Source organism: Pleurodeles waltl, chromosome 11 (assembly GCF_031143425.1).
Source record: "Pleurodeles waltl isolate 20211129_DDA chromosome 11, aPleWal1.hap1.20221129, whole genome shotgun sequence".
NCBI lineage: Eukaryota > Metazoa > Chordata > Amphibia > Caudata > Salamandridae > Pleurodeles > Pleurodeles waltl.
Genome location: NC_090450.1, coordinates 20,133,456 through 20,145,880, shown reverse-complemented (window position 1 = coordinate 20,145,880; position 12,425 = coordinate 20,133,456). Strand labels below are relative to the sequence as shown.

Below are 12,425 nucleotides of genomic sequence, written 5' to 3'. Positions count from 1 at the left end.
TAGGGCTGTAAGGCCTGCTAGAGGGGTGTCTTACCTATACTGCATAGGCAGTGAGAGGCTGGCATGGCACCCTGAGGGGAGTGCCATGTCGACTTACTCGTTTTGTCCTCACTAGCACACACAAGCTGGCAAGCAGTGTGTCTGTGCTGAGTGAGAGGTCTCCAGGGTGGCATAAGACATGCTGCAGCCCTTAGAGACCTTCCTTGGCATCAGGGCCCTTGGTACTAGAAGTACCAGTTACAAGGGACTTATCTGGATGCCAGGGTCTGCCAATTGTGGATACAAAAGTACATTTTAGGTGAAGGAACACTGGTGCTGGGGCCTGGTTAGCAGGGTCCCAGCACTCTTCTCAGTCAAGTCAGCATCAGCATCAGGCAAAAAGTGGGGGGTAACTGCAACAGGGAGCCATTTCTTTACACATTTGCTTTCTTCTTGTATGTATCCCAGCTTGTCAATATTGTGTTTGTTTCTCCCATGAAGCAAATAATCTTTGCAGTTGCTTTGATTGGCTGGCATTGCTGCTCCTATTGCGCACTTTTCAAGCACTACTTCTTTCTTTTATGTGAAGTATTCCAAGAGAGTGATTGTATTTTTGAACTGTTGCCCTCCCGTGCTGCTCTCTGTTGCCCAAGTGCTTTTCCCCACCCACTTCAAGTTGTGCTCGCCAGTGTGCTTCCCTCTTTTCTTTCCTGCACTCTCCATGTTGCTTTCCACATCTGGAGCTCTTCATGTTGTTAACCCGTCCCTCCTGCCATCCTCTATGTTGCTTTACCTCCCAGCCCACAGTTGTGTTGCTTTAAACAGCTCACCATTCCCCGTGTTGCTTTTGCTTTCTAAACACCTTGCCCCCTCCCTGGGTGGCTTCAGCTGGTTCCCGGACACCCCTTATTTATAATAAAAAAAAAATAATTTAAAAAACACAACACACTTTGCGAGTTGTATGTTTTTTTCTTCCAACTGAGATCAGTAATGAAAAAACAAAAAAAACATCAGTGCCATGTTATAGGCATGCACATGCCTGCTTCGTGCCTACAACAGATGCAGCTCTAAAGTCTAAGCAATCTTTATTTTTAAGTTGTAACAGCAGAGGTCTGTAACCTTTTCTGTAGCGAGAGCTACTTCCGATCATTGAAAATCATCATGAGCTACTGAAGGTTTAGCAACTCCTATTGTCACCAGGCAGCCCCATGTCCAGCTTAATTGACTTTAAACCTAATGTCCATAGAACCAGATAATGTGGTTTGAACAAAATACTGTGACTAGGGGCACTATGACAGGGCTGCCAACTGTCATTGAGAGCATGTTCTTTGGGGATTTATGAACATGTGTGTGTATAAACAGGATATATTTGTATGAGTGACTGAGATCCTGTTTCATATGTCCTTGTGGCACAGGGCAAACCTTTCATATGGCACGGTTAAATGTTTAACACAAGGATACAACCATTTTATAAATGGGACAACTTTATGAAACATTTTTCTGCACTTTAAAGTTCTCCGACTTAAAATAATGGTTGTATTTTCCAGTTATAAATATGGCACTGTGGCTACCTGCCACTGGGAGGAAGATACCTGCTATGTGTAAAGGCAACACGTACAAATGGGAATACATTTATCTGAAGAGTTAACTTTATGTTTATATGGATTCCATACAACTCCCATTTCCAAGTGTCATATTTACAAACACCAGGCATCTTACTCCCAGTGGTCTGTAGACAGGGTGCCATATGTATGACATAAAAATACCCCCATTTGTTTAAATGAGAGGAATTCTAAGTGAACAAACATACTTCATAAAACATTAAGAGTTAATTGGCTTCATATTCACTTTTAACCTGGGAGGCGTTACTGTGGAACTTTATTAGAACTTGTGTGGCAAAGTGCGCTTAATGTTTATTGTTAAATACGGCTGCACAGTAATGGGACAATCTATATGTGGTGCACCTCAGAATTCCACAACTTCCCATGACAGTCTGGCAAAAAAAAGTGGTGGGCACTTTTGACTGTGAGCAAATGAAATTTTTTCTAGCTATTGCGTCAAGAATATTTTCGATTCTATTAAGGACACCGAGGCAAGGATTATGCTTCTCTTTCTTTACTGAAATAAAATAGCAGCCTATCAAAACAGAAAACTACTTTTCCCAATGTCCCCAGTAGTCCATATTCCATCCAATCATATGTCTGACCCATGTATATATGTCTCTGAAAGTACAGTCCTTCCTCTTTCTTTGCAGACTGAGAATATAACAACCTGATTTCCAACAAAAACTAGAACCACAATTACAATTCACCACCAGGAACGATAATTCGCCGTCACCAACCAGGCAGTAGTGTTGATACGCAGCTGATCAGCTCATGAACTTTGTAGGCGTTCATGTACTCTTATTGTCCGAACCTAAGAACAAAGGAAACATGCAAATAATACCCAACAAGAGCACAATCTAGATCCAACGGCAGGGGCATGATAATAACAACATAATGTAATTTTGCATAAACATCAACACGTTACAGAATCATAGATGCTAAAATCACCACGCGGGTGGGATAATTCTCGCCTCCGTGTCTTTAATAGAATTGAAAATGCTTGACGCAATAGCAAGAAATTATTTTATTCTACGCCAGGAGCGGAGGCTTTGGATTATGCTAGTTCAAAGCTGATTTACCACGCTCCGTCAACAATTTATTTATGATAAAATACGTTAAAAGTAGAGTCCGAAGACCAACCTGCTGTGGCTCTTATGTCCTCCAAACGAGAACCTGTGCTAAAGGCTTTGGACGCCATGGCCACGGGAACAGAGTGAGCTCCAAACTTAGAAACATCTATTCCAGCCTCCCCTACCAACCATCTGATCCATCTGGTCAAAGTGGCCGCCGACACCGGTCCAAAAGAGCTTTGTAAAGAAATGAGCAGTTGATCCTGGGCACATCTACGAAGTTCTGAGGTCCAATCTTCATAGGCTTTCAAACATTTCACCACACATAATTTCTAACTATGGGGAAAAGCTGGATATGAAATTCAACGTGATACAGCCTTAGCTCGTCTAGAAATTGTGAAAGAAACTCCTAAAGGCATAAATACTCTACGCGTTAAGTCCAGAGCATGAACATCCAAAACACGTCGGCTTGATATGAAACAAAGGAGGAGGGTGAGCTTTGCAGACAACTGTTTGCATGAAAGATCCTCATCACAAGGCCAAGATCTAAAAAAAAAAAAACCCTAAAACTACATCCAATCCCATAAAGTAGCATACTTTGGTTGTGGCAGTCTGACCATTCGGATACGTCTCAAGAGCTTGCACAGAAGAGGGTGTTCACCCACTGGTTTACGTTCAAGATGAGGATGCCCTGTAAACAAACATAAGCTAGACCCTGCAAAGCCAATTCGGAGAGAAAGGTGACAAACACATTAAATACTAACCCCAATGGGATCTACACTTTGTTCACCACACCAACATGCCCACCGCCGCCAGGATGCCTCGTAACATTTATGCATGCAGGGAGCCCAAGACTGGGACAAGAAAAACATTGCGTTTTCTGAAACTCCCGGCATTTGCCATCATCCCCGGAAAGGCGCCACGCCATGACCGATAACTGTCCTGCTACTATCATAGGATGAGAAAGTCACTCCGGGTCCGGAAGCAGAGAAGGATAGAGTGGAACTCGAACCGGAAGAGCACACAACATTGACATTGCCAATGGGAACCAAGACTGGGCCTTCAGAGAGGTGTCACCAAATGCATAGAAAAGACCCGTCTTCCACATCTGAAGGAAGGCTACCGATCCTTCCACTAGGGGATCCGGCCTCCATCTGTAAAACCTTGGAAGCTAAGAGTTCAGCTATGATGCAAAGAGATCGAACCCATTGTCTCTCCAGAATAAGAAACACTTGTGGATCCAGCGCCCAGTCGCTGCCATCCCTAAAAAAGCAAGAGTTCCAGTCTGACACTATATTGGAACGTCCCGGAATGTATTCCGCTGTCACGGATATGTGATGGTGGAGACAGAAATGCCAAAAGCCCTCGGCTATCTCCACCAGAACACACAACTTGGTCCCTTCCAGGTGATATATGTACTGAACTGCTGAGATGTTGTCCATACGCAACAGAATACAGCAGCTGGCTTTGCGAGGGGAAGAGAGAGAGCGAATCGCAAAAGCCCCCGCCAGCAGCTCTAGGCAATTGTTATGGAGGCTCAGTTCCTCCAAGGACCATTGGTCCCCATTTCCACCAACCCGCAGCGTGCCCCCCAACGACTGGCATCTAATTCTATCATCTCTGGGGCCGATGCAAAGATGGCCTTGCCGTTCCATGCTTCCATATGGTCTAACCACCATGTTATCTCTGCCTTGGTCTCGTTCGATAACAGAACCACTTCCCCGTACGACAGTCCCTTGCGAAGATGCAAGATCTCCAACCGTTGCAAGACCCGATAGTGAATAGGACTGAGAAAGATCATCTGGATAGAAGAAGCTAACATGCCTACCATGCAATCAAGGGTCTTCAATGATATAGTTGGAGAGGCAAGGACTCTCCTCAACTCTTTCTTGATAGCAATCCATTTTGTCAAGGGCAGCAGCAACCCGGCTCTGGCTGAGTCTAATTAAAAACCTAAGAATTCTATAGTTTGAGACAGAATTTGTCTGAATTTATTAAAAAACGCAGGTCCTGGAGAATCTGAATTGTCCAAGAGAGGTGCGTCAAGACCGACTCTTCGCTTGGAGCCAGGATCAGAAGATCATCTAAGTATATAATGAGGTGGACGCCTCTTTCTCTGAGGAACTGTACCACTGGACACAACAGCTTGGTGAAACATCAAGGACCTGATGAGAGGCCAAATGGGAGGCCCTTGAATTCGAACCACTGGTCCCGCCATCTGAATTGCAGAAACCGACAATGACGGGCGTATATGGAGTGGATAAATAAGCATCTTTGAGATCGAGAAGCACCAGATGGTCGCCCTCCTGAAGAAGATCTCTTAGAAGATGAATACCCTCCATTTTGAAATGACAGTACACCAACCAAGAGTTGAAAGCTTTTAGGTTGAGAACTAGGTGGGAAGCCCCACCTTTCCTCCGCACCAAAAATATTGTGCTGACATTTCCTGAGGGATGAGGACTCAACTTGGCTATCGCTTGTTTGTGTAGCAGTGAGCCAATTTCTTTGTCCATTAAACTGCTCTCTTTTTGGGAAAAATGAATGGGGTCGGGATGCAATTCCTGATGCGGAGTGGAGTAAAACTCTAGTCTGTACCCTTGAACGGTCTGCAAAACCCATGGGTCCTGTGGAATGCTCTCCCATGCTGAGTGGTGCTACTTTATCATCCTCCCCAAATAACCCCTGAAAGGAGAAACACGCTCACATGAGGGCGTGCCATCTGTGGTATTGAAACAAACCCTGTTGCAGCCTCTGAAGAAGCGACCTCGGTGAGGGAGGGTAGGGTAGAACCAGATGTGTCGTAGTTGGAACGTCTACCTCTTTGAGAGTATCCACCTGAAGCTTGAAAGGTACCACGGTCTGGCGCTCGACCTCAGTAGCGTTCGCCCTGGCAAAAAGGCCCCCTCTAAACATCTTTCTCATTGAAGATTGGGCCTTGTCTAATGTTGGAAATGTGGCCATGTATTTGCTCAGATCCTTCACAAATTTATCTCCAAATAAGAGCCCGTTCGCCAAAGTGCCCACCTCCGTAGAGGCTAGTTCCACCAATTTAGGGTCAATGCGCATTAGGAAGGACTTCCTGTGCTCAGTGGACATGGAACAACTGGCGTTGCCTAAGCGGCATATGGCTCGATGAGCCCATTCGAACTCTGTCTCCGGGTCCAAAAGAGAGTTAGTTTCTTTGGCCTGTACTGCGACTTCTAGGATTTTGGTGATAGGGCCAGAAATGTCCAGACACTTGTCCTGGCATCCCTTCCAGGCCTGGTCCAGGCCTTTCTTGGGGTCTCTAGTGAATCTTTTAAGGAATGTCACCATGTTGGGATCCAACTCCGGCGGATACGCGACTTTGCCCAGAAGAGAGGAAAAAGGGAATTCAGAACGCATTGTATTACGCATGTACCGGTCAAAGCCTTTTCTCAATCTCTCTTGGACATAATGTTTCACCTCCACACATGGCACCCACTCTGTAGAGCGTGGGTGTACAATATTTTCCCTGTCTAATAACCAAGTGCGCTGGGTTTAGGCATCATCTTCTAGATGGTGGGATTTGCATTTCTGCTTACCCGGCAGCTTGGTTTCTGCCTGATCTTGCTCTGAGAGAGATGAACCAGAGGGAGGTACAGCCGTCACCTGTGCAGAAGGCATAGAGGGGGTACCAGAGAAACCCTGTGGAGGAAAGTCGTCATATTCATGGTCCTTAAGTACTGATGCAGCCATGTGTGTAAGAATATCCTCTGAGGAAGCAGGGCCCAATGTAGCTCTTTCGGCAATGCCCAAATCTGATGTCTGGCTGTCACTGGATAATGACTCTGGAGGGGGTCTCCCTCGCAGTTCTCTATGCCCATACCTCATCAGGGGCTGGGTAAAAGGCTTCAGGGCTTTAATAAGGGCCTGATTCACAGAGTCCTGGACATGATTCCCCAGGGCCTCTATCAATCTCTCCTCCATTTGGTGTTCATATGGACCTCCTGATAGTATTTGTCCTCTTCAGTGTAGTAAGCCATGGGATAGATGTGAGAGGAATGAAGGAGTTAAGGTGGGGAAATCCCAGCAGGTCACAATTTTAAATTCCAGTAGAAAAAGGAAAGAGGCAAAGCCTCTAGTTAGCCTTTGTTAGAAGGTGGAGGGAGCACCTGCACTATTCCCCTAGGGCAGAGCCCTGCAACGCTTATTCGCCCGCCTGGTGTTCAAGGGGGATATTTCTTATGGATTCTACTTATCCTCAGCGCTGCGCACGGGACAAGCAAATCAACGAAGGTGTGAAGAGCGCCTCCATGCACATGCGCAAGGACGGAAACAGAAAGAGGGCACGGTCCTCTTCTTTAACCCACAGAGCTCGACTAGCCGGCTGCAACGGGCCGCAGTGCAGCGCCATGGGCAAAGCCCGAACCTCTTCGGCCAGAAGGCAGCGTGTAGTCAGCTCGAAGCCTGCATCGCTATAATCGAAACACAGCAATACGGTTCACGCGTGCGATAATGAAAAAGGGGGCACTGAGTGACACGCTGGGTTCAATCCCCGCTCCACAGCTGAGCAAGTATATCATAACTCTGATCCACATGTCACAAAGTGGACGTAAGACATACAATCACTATATTTTACCCTGAAATCACTAAAATGAGAAATACAAGGAATTACTTATCTCCGGCTGCAAACAGCAAAGAATGATGAAGGACTGTGCTTTCAGAGACATACATACATGGGTCAGATATATGACTGGATAAAATATGGACTGCTGGGGACATTGGGAAAAGTAGTTTTCTGTTTAGTATGTTTTGATTGGCTGCTGTTTTATTTCAGTAAAAACACAGAAGCATAATCCAAAGCCTCTGGTCCTGGCATAGAATCCGTTGTTCATAATCTGTGCTTGTTCACAACAAGATGTAATACAAAGTACGCATTGCAGTCATCCATACATCACTCACTACACAGTGAATCATGTATCACATCATCACAGGAAGTTGTGTATCATAACCTTCCGAACATACACATAACATACAGAAGGAAAATCAATCAGGGAATTTGTAAAGCGCACTACTCACCCAAGAGGGTCTCAAGGCGCTTGGGGAGGGGAATTAAGGGGGAGGGGAGTGCTGCAACTGCTCGAACATCCATGTCTTGAGAAGTCTTCTGAAGGTAAGGAGGTCCTTGGTCTGGCACAGGTGGGTGGGAAGAGTGTTTCACATCTTGCCGGCGAGGTGCAAAAAAGATCTTAGGGAGTTATTTGGAGATAACCACAACTGTTGCACAGATGAGGGGTGGTCAAGTGCGTTTGTCTTTTTCCGAACTTCTTTAATTGCTGTAACTCTGTGACAGGATGCAATATCTCTTTTCCATAACATTTTGTTGAAAGTGTCATTTTTTTATTTTTCGATAGCGCTGCTGCACCTAGAAGACATTGGTTCATTTGGCACAGTGCACTAGAGGGGATGCCACTGAGGGCTGCAGATGGTCTTCGAGGAATGAAAAGATTGCAGAGCTGAGTCCACTCCTATTGGTGAACCCACCTTGCTTCTCACTGCAATGAGCGCTGGGAATGACTCCAAACCGTAGCACCCACAAGGTGGGCACAATGAAGTGTGGAATGCTTGGATGTCCACTGTCCAACCACAGGAATGAAGACACTACACTGTGTCTGGGAAGGTTCTCATCTCCCGCATCCTGTGCCTTGCTAACCAGAGGCATCCAAATGGGTTCACTTTGCTTTTGTAATTAATACGATGATAAACCTTGAGGGCGACCAGCAGGAGATATGTGAGGCAGCACTTGCAGAATCTCCTTTTAAATGTTTGCTTCATTTACCCTGTGTATTCACTCACATTTCTATGATCACAAGTTTACTGATTCCTTTGAGCACTGCCTAAATATGTTGACATTTCAAATATATGTATCCAGCAATAACTTTACACTTCCACCCAAGCTGATTAGCTGTCCTGGCTTAACCAGTGGTGTAATTGTAGTTGATAAGTGGACAAATTGTTCATCTGAATCTAGTGCCTACCTGAGTACCCACTAGAGTGCAATAGCACATGCAAATAATGTTTCTTTTTACAATGTTGCTATCACCAGGCCAGGGTTTGCCCAAGGAGGATACGGTGGTAAAGATTAGGCAGATGCCAGCGCGCTGTGTCCACAACAAAGCTTTATTGCATTGCTCTTTCTTTGGCAATGTCCTGGGTTTTCTCTTGGTAATTTGACTCTCCACCGTAGGTTTTTTTTCCCTCTCTCTTCCCGCGTTTGTTCATGCCTCTTCTTTTCTCCTATAGATTACTGGCGGTGTGTTGCCCTTGTTTTCCCTCTAGGACGCCATTCCTTGAACGTAGAGGACAAGAAACCAGGTTCAGGTAAGTGCCTCCGGTGTCTGGGCATAGGGGTAGGAAGATGCGCGTGAGGGTGGGGTCCAGGAATTACCCACTAGTGAAGCTCTCATGCAGGTTCAGAGTGCTGGATTTGTAGAGCGTTCTAGGTCATAAGAAAGAACAGCCCTCTAGCCCGTGACCACCAACAAAACCCATTCTACCTGTTTACGAGAGTGTTCTTCGCTGCTATCTGCCTTTCACCAGCTCCACCGCAGGCATCCAGTCTTAGCCCTACTCCCCTCATACTCCCAACCTTTCTTTATTCCACTTCCCTTGCAGCCGTGACCGTACCTGTGAAAGCCACGTTCCTCCTGGAACGTGACGGGTGCAGGCGTCTTCATGCTGTCTTCCACGCTCCTCGCCTGGCTCCCCTGGGCAACCCGATGGTCCTCTTGTGTCCTCTGGTCACATGTCTTCCTCTGCTGCAGCTCCCGGCATCCTCGACTCCTCCGCTGTGGCTCCCGGCGTCCTCAACTCCTCCACTGTGGCTCCCGGCGTCCTCGACTCCTCCGCTGTGGCTCCCGGCGTCCTCGACTCCTCCGCTGTGGCTCCCGGCGCCCTCGACTCCTCCGCTGCAGCTCCCGGCGTCCTCGACTCCTCCGCTGCAGCTCCCGGCATCCTCGCTTCCCCTGCTGTCAGTCTGCTTGCAGCCGCTTCAGGATACTCAGCTCCTCCTCTTGAAGCGTCTATCACATGGATGTTCCTAGTACTTCTGGGTGATGGCTGTTCCTGCGTCCCCCCTGGAGTGTCCAAGGCCTCTACTCTCACGTTCTCTTCGCGTGGGAGAGTGGCTGCGGCCCTGCGACAGTGTCATTCTGTAGGAGGCTGGACTGGCTTGTAGTGAGTACCAAGGGGTACTTACACCTTGCACCAGGCCCAGTTATCCCTTATTAGTGTATAGGGTGTCTAGCAGCATAGGCTGATAGATAATGGTAGCTTAGCAGAGCAGCTTAGGCTGAACTAGGAGACGAGTGAAGCTCCTACAGTACCACTAGTGTCACTTGCACAATATCATAAGAAAACACAATACACAGATATACTAAAAATAAAGGTACTTTATTTTTATGACAATATGCCAAAGTATCTCAGAGTGTACCCTCAGTATGAGGATAGCAAATATACACAAGATATATCTACACAATACCAAAAATATGCAGTATAGTCTTAGAAAACAGTTCAAACAATGTATAGTTACAATAGGATGCAATGGGGACACATAGGGATAGGGACAACACAAACCATATACTCCAAAAGTGGAATGCGAACCACGAATGGACCCCAAACCTATGTGACCTTGTAGAGGGTCGCTGGGACTATTAGAAAATAGTGAGGGTTAGAAAAATAGCCCACCCCAAGACCCTGAAAAGTGAGTGCAAAGTGTACTAAAGTTCCCCAAAGGACAAAGAAGTCGTGATAGGGGAATTCTGCAGGAAAGACACAAACCAGCAATGCAACAACGATGGATTTCCAGTCGAGGGTACCTGTGGAACAAGGGGACCAAGTCCAAAAGTCACAAGCAAGTCGGAGATGGGCAGATGCCCAGGAAATGCCAGCTGTGGGTGCAAAGAAGCTGCTACTGGACAGTAGAAGCTGAGGTTTCTGCAGGAACGACAAGGGCTAGAGACTTCCCCTTTGGAGGATGGATCCCCCACGCCGTGGAGAGTCGTGCAGAAGTGTTTTCCCGCCGAAAGACCGCCAACAAGCCTTGATAGCTGCAAGTTGTGCGGTTAGCGTTTTTGGATGCTGCTGTGGCCCAGGAGGGACCAGGATGTCGCCAATTGCGTCTGGGGACAGAGGGGGCGTCGAGCAAGACAAGGAACTCTCTCAGAAGCAGGCAGCACCCGCAGAAGTGCCGGAACAGGCACTACGAAGAAGAGTGAAACGGTGCTCACCCAAAGTTGCACAAAGGAGTCCCACGTCGCCGGAGACCAACTTAGAAAGTCGTGCAATGCAGGTTAGAGTGCCGTGGACCCAGGCTTGGCTGTGCACAAAGGAGTTCCGCCGGAAGTGCACAGAGGCCGGAGTAGCTGCAAAAGTCGCGGTTCCCAGCAATGCAGTCTGGCGTGGGGAGGCAAGGACTTACCTCCACCAAACTTGGACTGAAGAGTCACTGGACTGTGGGAGTCACTTGGACACAGTTGCTGGATTCAAGGGACCTTGCTCGTCGTGCTGAGAGGAGACCCAGGGGACCGGTGATGCAGTTCTTTGGTGCCTGCGGTAGCAGGGGGAAGATTCCGTCGACCCACAGGAGATTTCTTCGGAGCTTCTAGTGCAGAGAGGAGACAGACTACCCCCACAGCATGCACCACCAGGAAAACAGTCGAAAAGGCGGCAGGATCAGCGTTACAGAGTTGCAGTAGTCGTCTTTACTAGTTTGTTGCAGTTTTGCAGGCTTCCAGCGCGGTCAGCAGTCGATTCCTTGGCAGAAGGTGAAGAGAGAGATGCAGAGGAACTCTGATGAGCTCTTGCATTCGTTATCTAAGGAATTCCCCAAAGCAGAGACCCTAAATAGCCAGAAAAGAGGGTTTGGCTACTTAGGAGAGAGGATAGGCTAGCAACACCTGAAGGAGCCTATCAGAAGGAGTCTCTGACCTCACCTGCAGGCTCTGGCCACTCAGAGCAGTCCAGTGTGCCAGCAGCACCTCTGTTTCCAAGATGGCAGAGGTCTGGAGCACACTGGAGGAGCTCTGGACACCTCCCAGGGGAGGTGCAGGTCAGGGGAGTGGTCACTCCCCTTTCCTTTGTCCAGTTTCGCGCCAGAGCAGGGCTAAGGGGTCCCTGAACCGGTGTAGACTGGCTTATGCAGAAATGGGCACCATCTGTGCCCATGAAAGCATTTCCAGAGGCTGTGGGGGGGTTCTACCTCCCCTGCCTTCACACCATTTTCCAAAGGGAGAGGGTGTAACACCCTCTCTCAGAGGAAGTCCTTTATTCTGCCATCCTGGGCCAGGCCTGGCTGGACCCCAGGAGGGCAGAAACCTGTCTGAGGGGTTGGCAGCAGCAGCAGCAGCTGCAGTGAAACCCCTGAGAAGGCAGTTTGGCAGTACCAGGGTCTGTGCTACAGACCACTGGGATCATGGGATTGTGCCAACTATGCCAGGATGGCATAGAGGGGGCAATTCCATGATCATAGACATGTTACATGGCCATATTCGAAGTTACCATTGTGAAGCTACACACAGGTAGTGACCTATGTGTAGTGCACGCGTGTAATGGTGTCCCCGCACTCACAAAGTCCGGAGAATTTGCCCTGAACAATGTGGGGGCACCTTGGCTAGTGCCAGGGTGCCCTCACACTAAGTAACTTTGCACATAACCTTTACCAGGTAAAGGTTAGACATATAGGTGACTTATAAGTTACTTAAGTGCAGTGGTAAATGGCTGTGAAATAACGTGGACGTTATTTCACTCAGGC

General features: G+C 47.7%; 1 protein-coding gene across 3 annotated transcripts in view; it reads left to right on the top strand.

The window, feature by feature from the left end:
• IQCG (IQ motif containing G) overlaps positions 1-12,425 on the top strand; it is a 75,842-nt gene that overhangs the window by 10,127 nt on the left and 53,290 nt on the right. For all 3 annotated transcript variants that reach the window (XM_069212852.1, XM_069212850.1, XM_069212851.1), the window contains exons 2-3: positions 8,029-8,214; positions 8,918-8,995. The gene's annotated coding sequence lies outside the window, so the exon portion shown is untranslated. The remainder of the gene's footprint in view (positions 1-8,028; positions 8,215-8,917; positions 8,996-12,425) is intronic.